Source organism: Falco rusticolus, chromosome Z, assembly GCF_015220075.1.
Source record: "Falco rusticolus isolate bFalRus1 chromosome Z, bFalRus1.pri, whole genome shotgun sequence".
Classification (NCBI taxonomy): Eukaryota; Metazoa; Chordata; class Aves; order Falconiformes; family Falconidae; genus Falco; species Falco rusticolus.
Genome location: NC_051210.1, coordinates 14451422 through 14468950, shown reverse-complemented (window position 1 = coordinate 14468950; position 17529 = coordinate 14451422).

Below are 17529 nucleotides of genomic sequence, written 5' to 3'. Positions count from 1 at the left end.
AATTAGACATTCAGGAGGGCTTATCATTTTAAGTTCTTTCAACTGGTATCAGAAAAGTAAAATTAATCTTTTTGGAACTAGCTAAAGCCTAGATTATTGCAAGTCATTTGAACTGTGAATTACAGTCTTCTTGACTGGAAATTTCCAGATGTACAAGTACTGAGTTCTCCTTCAGAGCTTTCTGACAAGAAGGGATGTGTGTTTCATGCTATATTCCAGTCTGCATCAAAACCAGCCTGCAGTATAGGAATGGCACTGAATGGGACTAGTACTCAGTGCCATGCATTTGGTCTAAATACATACAAATAAATAAGCCATGCATCCAGATCTTGCCTAAATTAAGCACACAACTGATTCAACTGCATAACAACAGTGTGCTGGACTTTTGTCCACATAAAATAGGATTTTAAAACAATATCAAGGATGACTGAGTTGCAATAAATCCTAATACATTTTTAAAAATGCAAAATTTCATCCACATTTCCTTTGTTCCCCCACTTAACACTTTTGAGCATTGTTGATATGAAGTTGAATGAGACATACCTGGCACTCTTGCATGTCTGTATAGCTTTTTTCTTCATCTTTCAGATGTCTGTCTTCCCTAAGTGTTTCAGTCACACCAAGGGCTGAACATATGAGAACCATGTCATATCGTTAGTCCTGCTTAACACCTTGATTCAACAAGACTGCTTTTCAACACAAACAAAACCAGGATGTGGTCTCAAGGAAGGCAAGAAGAATCCCTGGATTCCAGAATACCATTTCAAGAGCATTGTCTTTAATCCTTGCTACCTCCTGTAGAGACTGGCATGGGCACAAGGTCACATTAGCTTTCCTTACATCAAAGCGGATAGGTATGTTGCATTGCTCCTGTCTTAAAGGCAAATTAAGCTTGTCATAGCCAAAGCAGAGATTAGTGACACCTAGAAACTGAGAGTGCACTACTGAAGTTATAAGAATGTTAGCTTGCCTTGCACCCAACATAAGCATACTAAAAAGTGTAACCAATAGCAGCATGTAAGTATTTTGTGCCATTGTGACAGCATAGCCATACACAATGCATAAGCATTTTCCATATGTGTCTGCGCTATATGACCACCATCATGTGGAAATGAATACAGATATAGCTGCACACAGGAAGCATCCAACCAAGAAAAAGTTGCCAAAGGACAAGATAAATATAAAAGGCTGCAGTAGGCAGGACATCCTGCTGTATACAAATGAAGGATGACTGACAAAACCAGAACCAAGGTAATCAGCAAGAGAAGGAGATGACATCCCTCTTCAGGAGGTGGGCAAAACACATATAAATACTAGGTAGGGAGAGGAAAGATAGAGAAGGAAGAGGACAGGTCCACGTATGACCAGACTTCCCTTGTTGAAGACCTCTCAAGCCTGATCTTCTCCACCTCCATGACCAAGGCTACCAAGGACTCAGCCATCAGCCCTGACTTCATGGCATCAGCTTCACGGTACCACATACACAAAGGTGACTTAGGGTATCTGCGTTAAGGACAAACATTTTTACATATGTAGTGAACATGACTAATACTGTGTAAGTACTAACCGTTAGCACAAAATGAGCTGTTAATGAATGAATTTAATAAAGGCTTTTGAGTTTAAAATTGGCCTGCTTTATCAGTCTGCTAAAAACTCCAATCATAATCATCTCTAATTCCCTATATGTAAACATATATTTAGTTGCAAGATTACTCTCTTTTTAGCTTTAATGATCACAAAGTAAAAATGTGAACAATTACCTTTTATGGGTGTCAGGGTCCTTGATTATAAAGTTTAACTCATCCTTGCTGTGAGGGTACTGTGTCTGAATCCTACCAGGACATGTGCCTCTTTCTCACTGAAAAGAGTTAAACAGAGGCAATTCATATAGCAGTGCGAGCACCTTAATGATCAGAAAGTCTCAAGCTGACTGAAGCTTGTGCTACAACTACTGCAGATAAGTAACCATAAAACTTCTCAGTGTAATTTGGCTGCTGAAATGTAGTTCGCAGGACATACCCTTCTCTGGTATAAGTTAGCCAAGCTCCATGGCAGTCCATCAGACTCAGATGAGGTACTGGTTCCACCCATGAAAGCTAATGCTTTGCAATTTGATCACCTCTCAAATACCTGCTAGCGAAACATACTTGCTAAAAACTTCAGCAACTAATCTTCTGTCTGTCCATGTCATTTTTAAGGTGTCACTGCTCATGTATCTAGTACAGAATCTCCTGCTGCTGTCAACATATGCTTTACGTCCTTTTTAATCATCTCTTAATTTTGCAAAAGTGTACACTATTTCAAATAGAAATAGTGGTGACTGATTACAGCAGCCTTTGTGTTCAATCAGCAGTGCTGCCCATTTGCCCAAAGCATTTGATTTGCATATTCTTTAGTTAGACACCCATCTTCTTCAGCTTGATATCAAAAGGATATAACCTTGCAAGTCTGCATCAGATGCCATTGTTATAACATTTCTGCAGCTGATGCTATAACTGAAAGCCTTCTCTGCCTGAATGCTGGGCTTACAGTTTTTTGTCTTTATCTGAAACATTGCTCAAGCATGCCTCTAACACCGCACACAATTGAGAATTTTTGTAATTTTAATTTTAAAAAATATAAAATTAAAATTATACTCCACTAGGAATTAGGAAGTTAGTAATATCTTAAAATATTTAATAATGCAGTCAAAGTTCAATTAAAAGTACCCCTGTGACTTTGCAGGCTGAAATAGAAGAACATTGTAAAAGATGCCTAATTAGGTTTCTGTGAAGTAGAGATTAGAACCAGTTATGCAATACTAGGCAAAAGAGAGTTCGTTTGAGTTGTTTATAAGCTGATTACACTGCTCCCTTACTCCAACTGAAGTGTCTTGGTTGTCGCGCTTCAGGCTTCACTGATAGCACAGATAATTTTCAATTCCTACAATACATATTAGTACACGTAATGCCATTAGGAACACATAATTTCTCTGAGCATGGCATTAATCATAATTTCTGTGAAACTTAATAGGTGTTTGTGGATCTAAAGCATATGATCTTGTGAGACACATGACATTTTGTCTCGTCCTTGGTACCTATGGGAGTTAGAGGCTGAGTAGGATTCCTCCCTACTGGCTTGTTAAAGCTTCCTCTGCTCTGTCCTGTAATCCTGTGCAACATAACATACAAGAGAAAGCCTAGGCAATAACAGTAATTCATTTAAATCCCTGAAGATTCACATGTGCTCTTCCATAGCTCATCAAATGGCAGGGTAGCCAACTAAAACCCTGTGATGTACTTCATTCCCTGATCCCAGGGACAGCAGGTCTCAGACCAGCCTGCTTTATTACCTACTACATTTTCTGGGGCTTACACACATTGCTAAAATTGGTCATTTTTTTCAGCTTACAAATTTACCACACCACTCCCCCATATAAGAAATGCTTTACTTGTTATATAGCTCATTCAAAATCACCCTTAAAACAAGCCAGCTTGGAATGAAAGACAAAGTAGCATCATAACTTCTAACATGGCATCATTACAAATGTTCTTAACAAAGTAAGCAAGTGGAGTTGGGGCAGGGGATTGTTAAGAGTGGATATTGAATGTGTTTGCATAATGATCATGCCTAGATTCCTTATGTTTCAGGCTGCATCCATTAGAGAAAACCTCCTGATGGAATAGCTTCTTGCTCACAGCCAGCTCTATTAGTTTATTTGGATATGTAAATGTTCTGTGATTGGACCACAAGACCTCCACTCTGTTGTTTATACAATTTTTGACTCCTTGGTATCATGTAAAACTTTTTCCTCCCACCTGGGTGACTAAGGGTGCTGCTTTGGTAGAGCAAAGTGTCTTCATCTGTTGAGCATAATATTTGATGTCATTTGCACACTAACAAAATGCTCAACAGAAGTATTAGAATGAGAAAATGCTAGTGGCTCATTACCAGCTCTTGACTGAGACTAGACATGACCATAATTAATCACTGCAGGATGACATCAAGCTTCATGTGACTGACCTCCTGCACAATTTTTGAAAGATCGTAACAATTAAAAAATGCAGATAACAGCATGCTCCAAGTCCCTGCCTTACTCATTTGTGGTCTGCACTTTTAGCACTGTTTACAATTTCATATTGTTTCTTCTATCAACAAAATAACCTAATTGCCTTTACGTGTGTGCTGTTTGTACAAGATAGATTTCTGAAATATGTATATCAAGATTGGATTCCTAATTTACATGAAAATACCTGGACAACCTCGTTAATATGGCTATAGAACTTAGAGAGCAAGGGTCACCAGAGTCAGGATGGTCAAGGATACTAATTATCAGATATAGCAGCCCTCACCATGAGACAACAAACACAGCAGTCTTCAGATCTATAGCATGCAAAACTCAAATACATCTGAAGTTGTAAGTGGCTAGAAGCTAGAAGCTTATCCCCATAAGCCAGAAGACAGGGATGAGGAGGAGCAGCATGAAGTCCCCACAGCCCAGGAGGAAACAGTCAATGACCTGCTGCTCCACTTAGACACACACAGGTCTATGGGGCTGGGTGGGATCCACCTGAGGGCACTGAGGGAGCTGGCAGACGAGCTCACCAAGCCTCTCTCCATCGTTTATCAGCAGCCCTGGCTAACTGGGAGGTCCCAGCAGGCTGGAGGTTAGCCAGTGTGGCACCCATCTACAAGAAGGGCAGGAGGGAGGATCTGAGGAACCACAGGCCTCTCAGCCTGACCTCGGTGCTGGGGAAGGTTATGGAGCAGATCATCCTGAGTGCCATCATGTGGCATGTGCAGGACAGCTGGGGGATCAGGCCCAGCCAACATGGGGTTATGAAAGGCAGGTCCTGCTTGACAAACCTGATCTCCTTCTACGACAACATGACCTGCATAGTGGATGAGGGAAAGGCTGTGGATGGTGTCTACCTGGACCTTAGTAAAGCCTTTGACACTGTCTCCCACAGCATTCTCCTGGAGACACTGGCTGCTCAGGGCTTGGATGGGTGTGCTCTGTGCTGGGATGAAAGCTGGATGGACAGCCAAGTCCAAGGAGTAGTCCTAAGTGGAGTTACATCCAACTGGCAGCTGGTCACAAGTGGTGTTCCCCAAGGCTCAGTACTGGGGTCAGTTCTGTTTAATATCTTTATTGACCATCTGGATGAGGGGATTGAGTACGATCCTCCATAAGTTTGCAGGTGACACCAACTTGGGGGGAGGGGTGGGAGCGGTGGTGAGTGTTGATCTGCTTGAGAACACAAGGCCCTGCAGCGGGACCTGGGCAGGCTGGAGCGATGGGCCCAGGCCAGTCGTGTGAGGTTCAGCAGGGCTCAGTGCCGGGTCCTGCCCTTGGGTCACACCAGCCCCACGCAGCGCTACAGGCTGGGGCAGAGCGGCTGGAAAGGGCCTGGTGGGAAAGGGCCTGGGGGTGCTGGGTGACGGCCGGCTGGGCAGGAGCCAGCAGTGTGCCCAGGGGGCCCAGGCGGCCAGCAGCACCCTGGCTGGTGTCCCCAGCAGTGTGGCCAGCAGGACCAGGGCAGTGACCGTCCCCCTGCACTGGGCACTGCTGAGGCCGCCCCTCGAACCCTGTGTTCAGGTCTGGGCCCCTCTCTGCAAGAGGGACGTAGAGGGGCTGCAGCGTGTCCAGAGACGGGCAGCGGGGCTGGGAAGGGGCTGGGGCACAGGTCTTGAGCGGCTGAGGGGGCTGGGGGTGTTTAGTCTGGAGAAGAGGAGGCTCAGGGGGGACCTTCTTGCTCTCTACAGCTGCCTGACAGGAGGCTGTGGGCAGGTGGGGGTCGGTCTCTTCTCCCAAGAAACAAGTGACAGGACATGAGAAAACTGCCCCAAGTCGCACCGGGGAGGTTTAGATTGGACATTAGGAAAAACTTGCTTCACTGAAAGGGTGACAGAGCTTTGGAACAGGCTGTCCAGGGAGGTGGTGGAATCACCATCCTGGATAAACATGTAGTTACTGTGCTTAGGGACATGGTTTACTGTTGGACTTGGCAGTACTGGGTTAACAGTTGGACTTGATGACCTCAAAGGTCTTTTCCAACCTAAATGATTCTATGGTTCTGTGATTAAAAGAACTGGTGAGTTCATACCATCCCCAAAGATGATGTTAACAGACAGTAGCTGCAACACATTGGAAAAGAGGCCGAGAGGGACCTACCTCACTTTATTCAAGAACTTTCAAAATGTTATTCTGTTGCAGAAATTCTTGGGGTTTTGAATGAACTAAACCTCTTCTCTGTTCCATGTCAGATGTGTGGGACATAGGTAAGGGGAGGGGTGGGAGTGGGTGGGGTATGGGTAGTGTTTGGTCTTTATTTTGAATACACATTGTTAAAAATGCGGAAAATGAACTTTTCAGAGGAGTTTTAGCAATAAGCATGTCTCAACATTTTTTGAAATGTCATCTCAGAGTGAAAGCATGTAACCTGGTCACAGTCATGCATCTTTAGCTTGTCAGCAGTGTTTCGCCACTGGCTGTGGTTCTGGTGTTTGACACCGAGTCATTGTAAAATCCTACTAGGCCACGTGGTCGGTGACCAAAACCACTTCACAGACAGCACCAAAGGAGTAGATGAGAGCAAATGGAACACTCCTGGTCTTTTTGCTGAGAGCTCTGAAGGCCAGTACTACTGACCACCTGCTCCACTAAAGACTGGAAATCTTTGCACATAAAATTACAGTGACCCTTGTTCAAAGAGCCTGGCACCAGCCTCCTGCACTGTAAAGGAACTATCAAATGAAACCACCATTTTTCTTCTAAATTACCTTCTTGCCATAGACATTCCAAGCATGTGAGAGCTGCTAAAGTGCAAGTGCACTTTATATAATGAAATCAGTGTGAGCCAAGTATTTGGCTCATATATGAACTTCTGTGGCAGAGACGCTAGTTCTCTGTTGCGTTTGTTCTGCTGCATATAATGTCCCATGACATCTGCACAGTAATTGCAAACACGGATTCAAACAACTGATAGTGGCAATGTTCCTGAACATACCTTTGACCAGATAAGTATCTTGACTTCTGTGTATTTAAAAAAGGCACCACAATTAAAATGTGTCTGCTTATTGTAAAGGAACTTGAACAGCCAAGAAAGATGTGCATCTAGGAAATACCCTGGGGCTCACTAGCAAAAAAGAATCCGAAAGAATGTTTTTTGTTCTTCCCTAGGTGAAAAGCATGCTTCAACCAACAAGCCAAAACATACCATTTCCTGCTTTGTTAGCTGCACTGCAGCACAAAAGAGAGAGCGCACTCAAATTCCCCAAGCACTGAAAGAAGCCCTTCGAGTGTCAGGTACCAACTGTGTGGTGGGTTGACCCTGCCTGGATGCCAGGTGCCCACCAAAGCCGCTCTATCACTCCCCTCCTCAGCTGTGCAGGGGAGAGAAAATATAATGAAAAGCTTGTGGGCCAAGATAAGGACAGGGAGATCACGCAGCAATTACTCTCATGGGCAAAACAGACTTAACCTGGGGAAATTAATTTACCAGGCAAATCAGAGTAGGATAATGAGAAAATAAATCTTAGAACACCTTCCCCCCACCCCCACCCCCTTCTTCCCAGGCTCAACTTTACTCCCCATTTTCTCTACCTCCTCACCCTGAGCAGTGCAGGGGCACATGGAATGGGGGCTAAGGTCAGTTCATCACATGTTGCCTCTCCCGCTCCTTCCTCCCCAGGGACAGGGCTTCTCACACTCTGCCCCATTCCACCATTGGGTCCTTCCCACAGGACAGAGTCCTCCATGAACTTCTTCAACATGAGTCCTTCCCACAGGCTGCAGTTCTTCACACACTGCTCCAGCATGGGTCCCTCCCACGGGGTGCAGTCCTTCAGGAACAGCTGGCTGGCTCCAGTGTGGGTCCCCCGTGGGGTCACAGGTCCTGCCTGCCTGCTCCAGCCTGGGCTCCTCTCTCCGAGGGGCCACAGGTCAACTGCCAGGAGCTCACTCCAGCACGGGCATCCCCCTGCTCTGGCATGGGGTCCTCCACAGGCTGCAGGTGGATATCTGCTCCACCATGGACTTCCATGGGCTGCAGGGGCACAGCCTGCCTCACCATGGGCTTCATCATAGGCTGCAGAGGAATGTCTGCTCCAGAGCACCTCCTCCCCCTCCTTCTTCACTGACCTGGGTGTCTACAGAGTTGTTTCTCTCATGTATTCTCACTTCTCTCTTTGTCTACAATTGCCTTTGCTCAGCAACTTTTCCCTCTTCACAACTATGTTATCCCAGAGGCACTACCACCATCACTGATGGGTCTGGTCTTGGCCAGTGGCAGGTCAGTCCTGGAGACATCCAACATGGAGCAGCTTCTAGCAGCTTCTCACAGAAGCCACCCCTGTAGCCCCCCAGCTACCAAAACCTTGCCATGCAAACCCAACACAAACTGCCATAAAGAGCTGTCACTTACCAATCTCCCTTACATATCTCTTGGCAGAAGAGCTGTTTTGCACTCATTAGTGAGAGGCATGTTATTTGCAAAGACTGTTAACTCCTGCTACAGATTCTGATCTCAAGTATGTATTTTATTAAAAGATGAGCTTGTTCCTTGCCACTTTTGTTACATTCCCTGATAAAACACAATAAACACATGAAAAGGTGTCTTTCACAAGTATTTGGCTGGCATGAGGATTGCAGATTTAGCTTTGCAGTGTGCCAAGTTTCTTGTAAAGTGCATTATTAGAACAGGGCAGAAAACACAGGGCAATTCTCCTGTCACCCTTCAGTAGCCATGATGACTAATGGATTACTTACATCTGTCTGAGAACAGGAAAATAACTTTCAAGGTCTCTAATTTTTTATACCTTTTTAAGAACAGAATTTCTCATCTTACATGCTGATTTTGAATAACAAATGGAAATGATGGCCTTTTAATCCTCACTTCCAACACCAGTTCACTGCCTCTGCCATTAATAAATCCTGAAAAAAATGAACTAGTAGTGGGTAAAAAATGTGTTGCCTTTTCCTCATCAAATTCAATGCTTCTTTTAAGTCTTTTTAGGTGTTACTGTGACAAGAAAAATTACTCCAAATTCACTCATTACTTCTCTGGAAAGAGTTTATTCATCAGCACCTGAACTTTAATTTCTCATGCTCTAACATCTCAGTATTTCTATTACTCCCTTCTGCCCAAATTTCTATTACTTCATTTCTGGAAAGAAAACAATTATTAACCTCATCAGTGAGGGTATACAGGACTTACTCTTGGCCTGAAAGTTTCAGAGACATATTGGACAATTTCCTGTGAAGTTAAGCATTGCAGAAATTACACATTCCTGTCACAAAGAGGCAAAGAAACCTGCTTTTTGACCCATATATCTAAGCCACCAATTTTATTGCTCCCTGGCTAGATTACTATTTTTAGATATTAATCTACACTAGGATTATTCGGGCAAAACTAACTCTTGAAGTTCCATCATTCTGCCAAAGCAGAAAGAATGAAGAGAGACTGGTTTTGAGTTGTGTTTCGTTTTGCCTGTCAAGAGAAAACAGAGTACCATATGCTCTTCATTGTTTCTATCTATCTGAATATTTTCTTTTATTTCCTAAATGCAAGCATTTGTTATAGTGGATGTGGTACCTTACTGCTATAAACACTTCCTAGAAATTCAGAACTTTGTCTGAAACTGCTGATTATTTTTAGAATCATCTAAAAGTACAACTGCTGTTCGCAATGAGGCAGTGACAATAAGGCCACACTAGGCTCGCTCTCTTGCATCAAGCCACACAGCAGAGGAGCTTTAAAATACCTGATAGGATTTTAATCCCAAGTGGTAAATTAATAGCATGCTACAAGAAAAATGCATGAGAAAGTAAGGATAACATTCTTCAGTGACAAGACAAGGAAAATTGAAAGCAGATCATAGAATTGTTTGTGTTCTTCAGATTTTTAAATGCTGCTATGAGTAAATGCGGTGGACAAGAAATACCTTGGATTGTTAACATCAACAGGCAAGAGGTAACCATAGGGGTGAGGGGCTGAATGTCCAAAAAAAGGCTTGTGAATTCTCAAGCACAGGTCTGCTATTTGCTAGCTATGACCTGTATGAGCTTGTTGCAAAATGTAGTAACGCCTGGGCTAAACAGAAGTGACATATACCAAGTCCTCAAATTAATAAAAAGGTACATAACATGAGGCAACACCCTCAATTAAGAGGCAGATCATGTGTGTTTCTACATACATACTATCTAGATGGAGAAAAGCAGGTTTGTAAAATTGGAAAAGTCCCTGGAAATGGGGAAGTTCCTTGGAAATGGACCTAAAAAAGCCCAGGGGTGCATGGGAACTTGGCCACTGGCACCCAAGATCAGTAACTGCAAGCACCAGCAAACCACAAAACCAACATTTTGTTCCCAAGTGTCCAGGACCAACTGTAATCTCCCCAATTAGGAGGAAGTCAAGACTGAGTGAATGTGACTTTGGGAATGAGTGTGTCAGACTATCAAGAAGGTGCCAAAATCATCAGCTGTTAAAACCCCAGTATCCAAACACAGTATGTTTTCTCTGTCATAGTCATAGCAGTTAAAACATGCAAATAAAGTAGAAATAAAACATCTAATAAAAATGCATTACTAGGCTGTGTAGACAGAAGCTTCTGTATGACATAAACCTACCATAAACTGCTGCAAGTTTAGCCAGTCAACCAACCACTAAAACAAATATTTGATAAATCACAACACACTTTTTTCAGTATCACTCAGTAAGACCCCAATATTTGAACATACCAAACAAGATAATCAAGCCTGAAAGATAAGGACAGAGAAAATAAATATTGTAGTCAAAGCAGAACGCCACAGACATGACATGAGTCTGTTACCAAGCGTTATATGCAACACTTCAGAGCAGGATCAAATTATTTTGATTCACTGCCCAGTCCAGCTGTCTGTAGGACTGGCTCCTGAGTCACATACAGCTCTGGGAAGTTGAAGTGCAGCATTTGTGCAGGAGCTACAGCCGGTGATGGCAGCAAGGCAACAGGAGGACAGGATTGCTGGGTAATCAAGTGTCTACCTATCAGCGCAAGCAAGCTAGCAGGGAATGCCAAATGTGCCAGTTCTTCACTGCCTTGCTGTCCAGCTGAATACCCAGTAATCTTTCAATGAAGAACTACTGCCATTTTCTGCTTGCAGATTACTCCCAGGGCCTCTGCTTGAATGCAGGTGCTATGTGCTATGTGTTTTGAGGCTCTGGGAAGACTTGGATATGCCCTTCTAGTCTGGCTAAGTAGGGTGGAAAATATTTCTTTGGCCTTGGGGCTGTAGAAAAACAGCTGTAGTAATTTTGTTTAGCTCAAGAGAAAGAACAAAAGAATTCATAAGAACGCTTTACATAAAATCCAGCTGAGGTATCTTCTGTCTCACAAGGATGGAAAACCAGCAGAGTCATAAGCACGCTGCTCTAACACATCAATTTTGGGTACCAAAATAGTCTTGTTGGAAGAAAAAATCAGATTCTTCCACACCTGTAATTGCCTTAATAATGGCAAAATAATTGTAACGTGGAGATTAAAATGAGCTAACAGTGAGACAATGAAGCCAGCTAAACAGCTTGCTAGACTAGCTGAACGTTCATAGCTCCATAATATTGTGATCACTCTTCAGCTGGTGCCACTTCAGGCACTGAACGCACCTGTGTCACTAAGACTCTTTTCAAGTATCTTAAACAAAGGACTACATGTTGAAAACACTATCAGGGCACCCAAAAGATATTAGGTAGCTTGAGGGAACTGCCCCCTAACACTTTTGAACAGGAAGTGCTCGTTACAGTTATATTCCCTGTAGTATTAGGAGCTCTTAAATCAGTGACAGAGACAGACAACATGACCTGGCCACGCAGTATGGGTAACAGTAAAGCTATCCCAAATTAGTTGGATGTTTAGCACACAGGACAGAACTTGGCTCTTCCACCTCCTCATCTTTCCTTCCAGCCCCAAAACCATATTTCTATGGTTAATTCCCTGCTCAGATTTCTGATAGCTACAGTATGAGTGATTGTTGGGATGCCTGCAAGGCCCCTCTTCTTGTTCAAACAGCAGATAACAAGAGCTGATCAGATACAGGCATCAGTGTAATGGCAAATACGAATAGGACACCCAAAACTATCTCAGGGGGTGGTTGTCCAACACTGATAATGCTAAAGATGAAGATGACTATCAGAAAGATTAAATAGTAATCAGACAATTAAGAAAGACTTTGGGGGAAAACGAGTCAGCCTGAAAACCGGTATAAAAGCAGCAGAAACATTTGCAGCAGTGAAGAAGACAGGAGAGTGCAGCAGACCTAGGGGCAGCACCAGGACACCACAGGAGCTGCTTGTGCTGGAGTGGACAGAGCAGCCTCGCTGCAAGGCGCTGCTCGGCACCTGCACATCACTGTGAAGGATGCAGAGGAGGGAAACCCTGTTGCCACGTGCCTACGGGACCTTGTAGGGGTCTTCCTCAGTGGCATGTGGGTCTGGTTTGCAGGTGCCACACAGGTGCAGGTACAGATGGAGCACCCTGTGACACACAGCAGTACTCGGGACCAGAGACATGAGCTTGTGACCTACATAACCAATCATCCATTTAACTGAGGGGTAGCACACATGGATGTCATTATAACTTTTTGGCATTATAGACAGGTGTTTAAAAAAATTATAAGTGGCTATTATTGTTTTGCAAGCATTTGGTATCAGTTTATTATACTGCCGACACCAATCCTGAATGCATAGTTCATTGATTGCCAATTAATTTCATGTCACTCAATATGATGGAACACTTAGATCTGGATTTGATAGTGGGGATTTGAACATTTCTACAGTTCTAGGGCAGTGCATGATCACAAAACAAGTCCAGCAACCTACGCTTAAAAGAGCATTGTGAAATACCTGACACATCGTAATTATTCCTGTAGTGAGGATGAGACCCACCTGTGTTAGTACGTTTTCACAACTGTTGTGTAGACATCTGCCTTCTGCCACACTCCCAAGCCCTCCCAGACCCGCTGTAGTTCCTCACTGTAATGCTTCTTTGTAATGAACAGCGAACCTAAGCCACATTTTCATGGCTGATCAGGTTGGTGAAAAATCTGTCAAGAGCAGTTATGATACAGCTGATCCTACCTCTTACCTGCACCTTTATTTGCTATGTCTTGAGTGAAGCTACATCCTAGGGCTCATTATCTCAAGTGCAGTCATCTTGTGTGAAGCATACTATCATGCTACCAAAGGTTATCACACCAGCTGTGTACATTGCTTTAATGTGTTGTGGTACTAAGAATATATAGCTGTAGCCAAGGTAACAAGTGAAAAGCAAATGGTTTCTCATTACAAAAACATTAAAAAGCAGATGCATTAACAGTCAGTGATTCAATCAAACTGACTTGACTACAGAAAATTTCATATACAGAGAATTCAGCAGAAAGACTTATGGCGTCTGCTTTTGGTACCAGTTGCAACCTTGACTGACCTCTGAGCAAATTTTAACACTAGATCTCAAACCGGGCAACACTAGGAGGAATCTACCAGCTGCTTGTGAGTTTGGATGTCATCTTGGATGACTCCTGAGGAAACTTGTTTGTCCCCAGTGACCTTTAGTTGACAGGAAGTCTTATGGAAACTGCTTCTGCTTATGGAGCAATGTCCCTGGGTGACACTAAATGGACCTGGCAAGGCTGGACAAAAACAGTGGTGATATCAGAATAATCCTGCTGTTTTCCCTCAACATGGACCTCGACTTCAGAAAGCCCCAACCTTTTTCCCTGGAAAAGCTTGCACCAAACTATGAGCATTGACGTCAGATACTACAGGAGAAAACTTTTCACCCATCATGGGCTTGTCACCCACCTCCCAGCCAGCTTCTGCTGACTCTGCAACAACTCTCTGACCATTCCAAAGCTAAAATAGAAACAGGATGTTGCCATGCTAATTAAGAGTGTACATTAATGTATCTTGAGAGAACATGATGGTCATTTTGTAAGAAGATACATACTTCCTTCAGGAACAATAAGCACTTTCTGCATCTAGCATGATATAGTAACACTTTTGACAGCAACAAGGCACATGCCTTCAAAATCGTGACCTTTTTTCAAGAGGAAATAACATTGGAAATAATGAAGTAAAAAATCAATGTTTTCAAAAAGAGCGTACTTCAATATTGTGTTGGAAGTGGAAGAAGAAAGACCTTTCAGCCCAGAAACAGCATGTCTCAAAAGTTTTTATGTCAGGGCTCATTTAGTGCTGTGTATCCATGAAAATAGCCCAGCAAGTTACTGCAAAATATGTGATTATTTGCATTCAAAACCTGACCAAACTAAACTCTCCATTTTAGGTTTCAGTATGAAAATCTTTGGAAAACAAAACAGAATTATTATAAATCCTCTTTGCTTGCTTTCCTGATACCCCTTCTCCTATGAATAAAAGTACTAGTATGTGAACAAACAGTAGGGTACAGAAGCGTCCATCAAACACCACACTTCCTGACTAATCCTGTTGAGTCATACCTGACCGCGAAGGGAATGCAATTCCTTACCACAGTCTGCTCAGCGATGGCAAGTACGTGGTCTGGTTTACTATCCAAAGTTCAAGAGTGTCTTTCATGGCAGCTGGAAGGTCCATGAGAGGACTTTATACTCTTCTGCTTGTTAGTAGATAAAGGCTAATGCACTCATACAGAATATTATAAAACATTTCCCAAACCTGACTGTCCTAATAGAGTAGTACTGAGTCACTTTCGTAAGCCTTGAAGGAAAGGACAAGACTTCCTCTGCTTGAGGACCATGGCAAACCACAGGGGATATTTACAGCTTTTAAAAACAGCATGTTGCCACAGATTTTCATCCATACATCTCAGAGTCTTCCCCAATAAAAGAAGTAAAACTCAACAGAAAAAGTGAAACTGAGGAAGAAGCTGTTTACATAATGGTCCTAACAAGAAGACTTCTATCGTTTCTCCTGCCTTTTCCATTTGTAACATGTATTGAAGAACAGTTTATGTTAAAGTTGTTTTTCCAGTATCTTTCAGACCTGAAAATTCCCCAACATATACATCTCCTACTTTAAAATATGGTCTTGGGTTATCACCCATTTTTTTTTTAATGTTGTAAAACTTAATATGACATGATATATACTTGCTTCTGTAAAACAGTATTCCCAAAGATAGGTTTGCCTGCCTACCTACCCAAACAAAAATGAAACTGTTCTTCAGACAGATCAGTCTGATCTGTTGTACAGCTAGGTTGCATCATCACACAAATGTTAATACAAGTATAAAAAGGAAAGCTGGAGCACTCACCTGGGGTTGGGAAAAAAGGAGACACCAGACCAGGCCAGCTGTTTTCAACAGCTGTGTGAATTCATATCTGACTTAAGTGAGCTGTATAATTGCACCTGAACAATGCCTCTGAGTCTTAGAAAGGCATCAGAAAAATACATCTAGCATAGTAAATTGGATCATGGAAACTAGCCTTAGCTAAGCTCTTACTGCTATGAGAAACTTGGTTTTGCTAAGCGTATCTGGGAAATACACATATCACAGGACATTATCTGTTATTCATTGAAAGTGACACGTCTATCTTCATACCCTGGCTAAAATCTATGTGGATTATTGTATGTTTACTTTAACATCATTTATTATCCTATTGAGACAGTATCTTCCAGTGCAGAGTGATGCTGAACAACTCAGTGATGGATTCTCCTGAGTTTTGTAATTTATTTATTTCTAATTGATGCTGCAGCAATATGTTGTGGACTCCACATTCCTGCTATTTTGACAAGTCAAAACTACTCTTGTGCTTATTATAGCAGATCCTGTGTTACTGTGTTTGGAAAACACAACTGGAATCAATAAAAACCTTGAAGCTCAAATGACCCCGGCTCCACCATAAACAAAACAATCACCTCTGGAATTTTTTATTATAAGTATTTCTAATCAATGCTAGGCATCCTTAAAGACACTGAATTTGGTCTTCCATTTTTTAAGTTTGTGGCAGCTTCAGAAGAATTGACAGTGTGACTTCAGCAGCCAAGCAAGAGTTAATTATCATTACTCCCTAAATCCACAGGGCTGTCTATCCAACCTGCACAAAGCTAAACTGCTGTTGTGTAAAACTTAGGGGCATCTGACCAGACAGAGGAAGCCCAGTGTTCCCCAAGCTCCAAAGCAGCTCTGAAAGCAATTTAGCCATGTATATTATACCCCCCACCATTCATTTACACAGATCTTTTGTTGTAATTCTACCATTGTCACGTGGGCTTGAAAAGATGTAGTACTTTTCTTTAAAAGATCAAATCACCCTTTCCATGTGTAGAAGGATAATGGGGAAAAAAGAAGTCATGGGAGTCCTCTTAGGATAAAATACCTCAGCACTCCAAAATTCCAGATGCTTAACTTCCATTTGAAAATTATTAACTTCCACTGAGTGGCTCTAGAATTGCAGGCCGCTTTTTGTCACAGTAATTAATGGGTCCCTACACTGCCATGTCTGTGCATTTAATAATCTGTAAAGAATCAACATGACAATGACAGCAGCCTGGAATAGCACCACTCAGATAGAAACACCTGGTGGAACGCCATTAGAATTGATACTACAAGTTATGTTAGATTAATTTATATTCACTGGTCAAGCCCAAATTTACATGTGCCCTAGCACTTACCAAAGCCAGTGTTTCTAAGAACATGTTAATACTAGTAACAAGAGCCTCCATAAACATAACAGTGACAGTACAAGCACACTTCACTGGTTTTAACATGGATGTGAAACAACAGCCTTAAACTACTAGCCAGAGATACTGCAGAAAGTCCCATCTTGCCCCTGTTGTAGCAATGAATAGCTGGGGATACAGGATTGCAAGCTTTGCTTTTTCTAGAGACAGATTTGGCTTTATGTTGCTCATATGTGTATAAAGCATAACCTCAGCACTGATTTCTGTATCACCAAAAGTGTTTCTGCTTCTTGCAACTTCAATCAAACTTTGGCATTTGCTTTCACCTTGTATTAGTTTTGCAGCCAGCTGATCTCCCTAGAAAACATTCATTTTATTACTGTGAAATTAGCTTTCTTCAAGATCATTCTCCAGTGGTGTAAACTTGCATTGCCCTGAGCATGCACAGCCTCGGTGCACTGGACTAGCTAGGTAACACCTTGTGTTTCTATGGCCTTTCCCCACCAGGCTGAGCGGCTGAATTCCACTATATTTTGTTTCATCCTTTTCCCTTTTTGCCTATGTACTCCCTTATGTTAAAGCACGACATCAGTCATGCTGATGACTCAGAATGCCATACTAAAAACATAAATAAATAAAACTGAAATGTGTTTTTGCTTGAGTTCAGTCTCAGTTCACTTTCATCTTCTCTGTGTTCCACACACCCTAATTAATTTCTTTGAAGATGTGCAGCATTAGGCTTCATAGCCAGATGTATTCTTTGTCAGGGGAGAAAAATTTGCTTACACTGCAGCCTGCCTCCACGTCTCTGATGCATCTACAAAAGACACCTGCAGAAATACTGTTAGCCTCTTCCAGTCGTATGCAATGGGATTGTTACTCTCTCCTCTGCCTG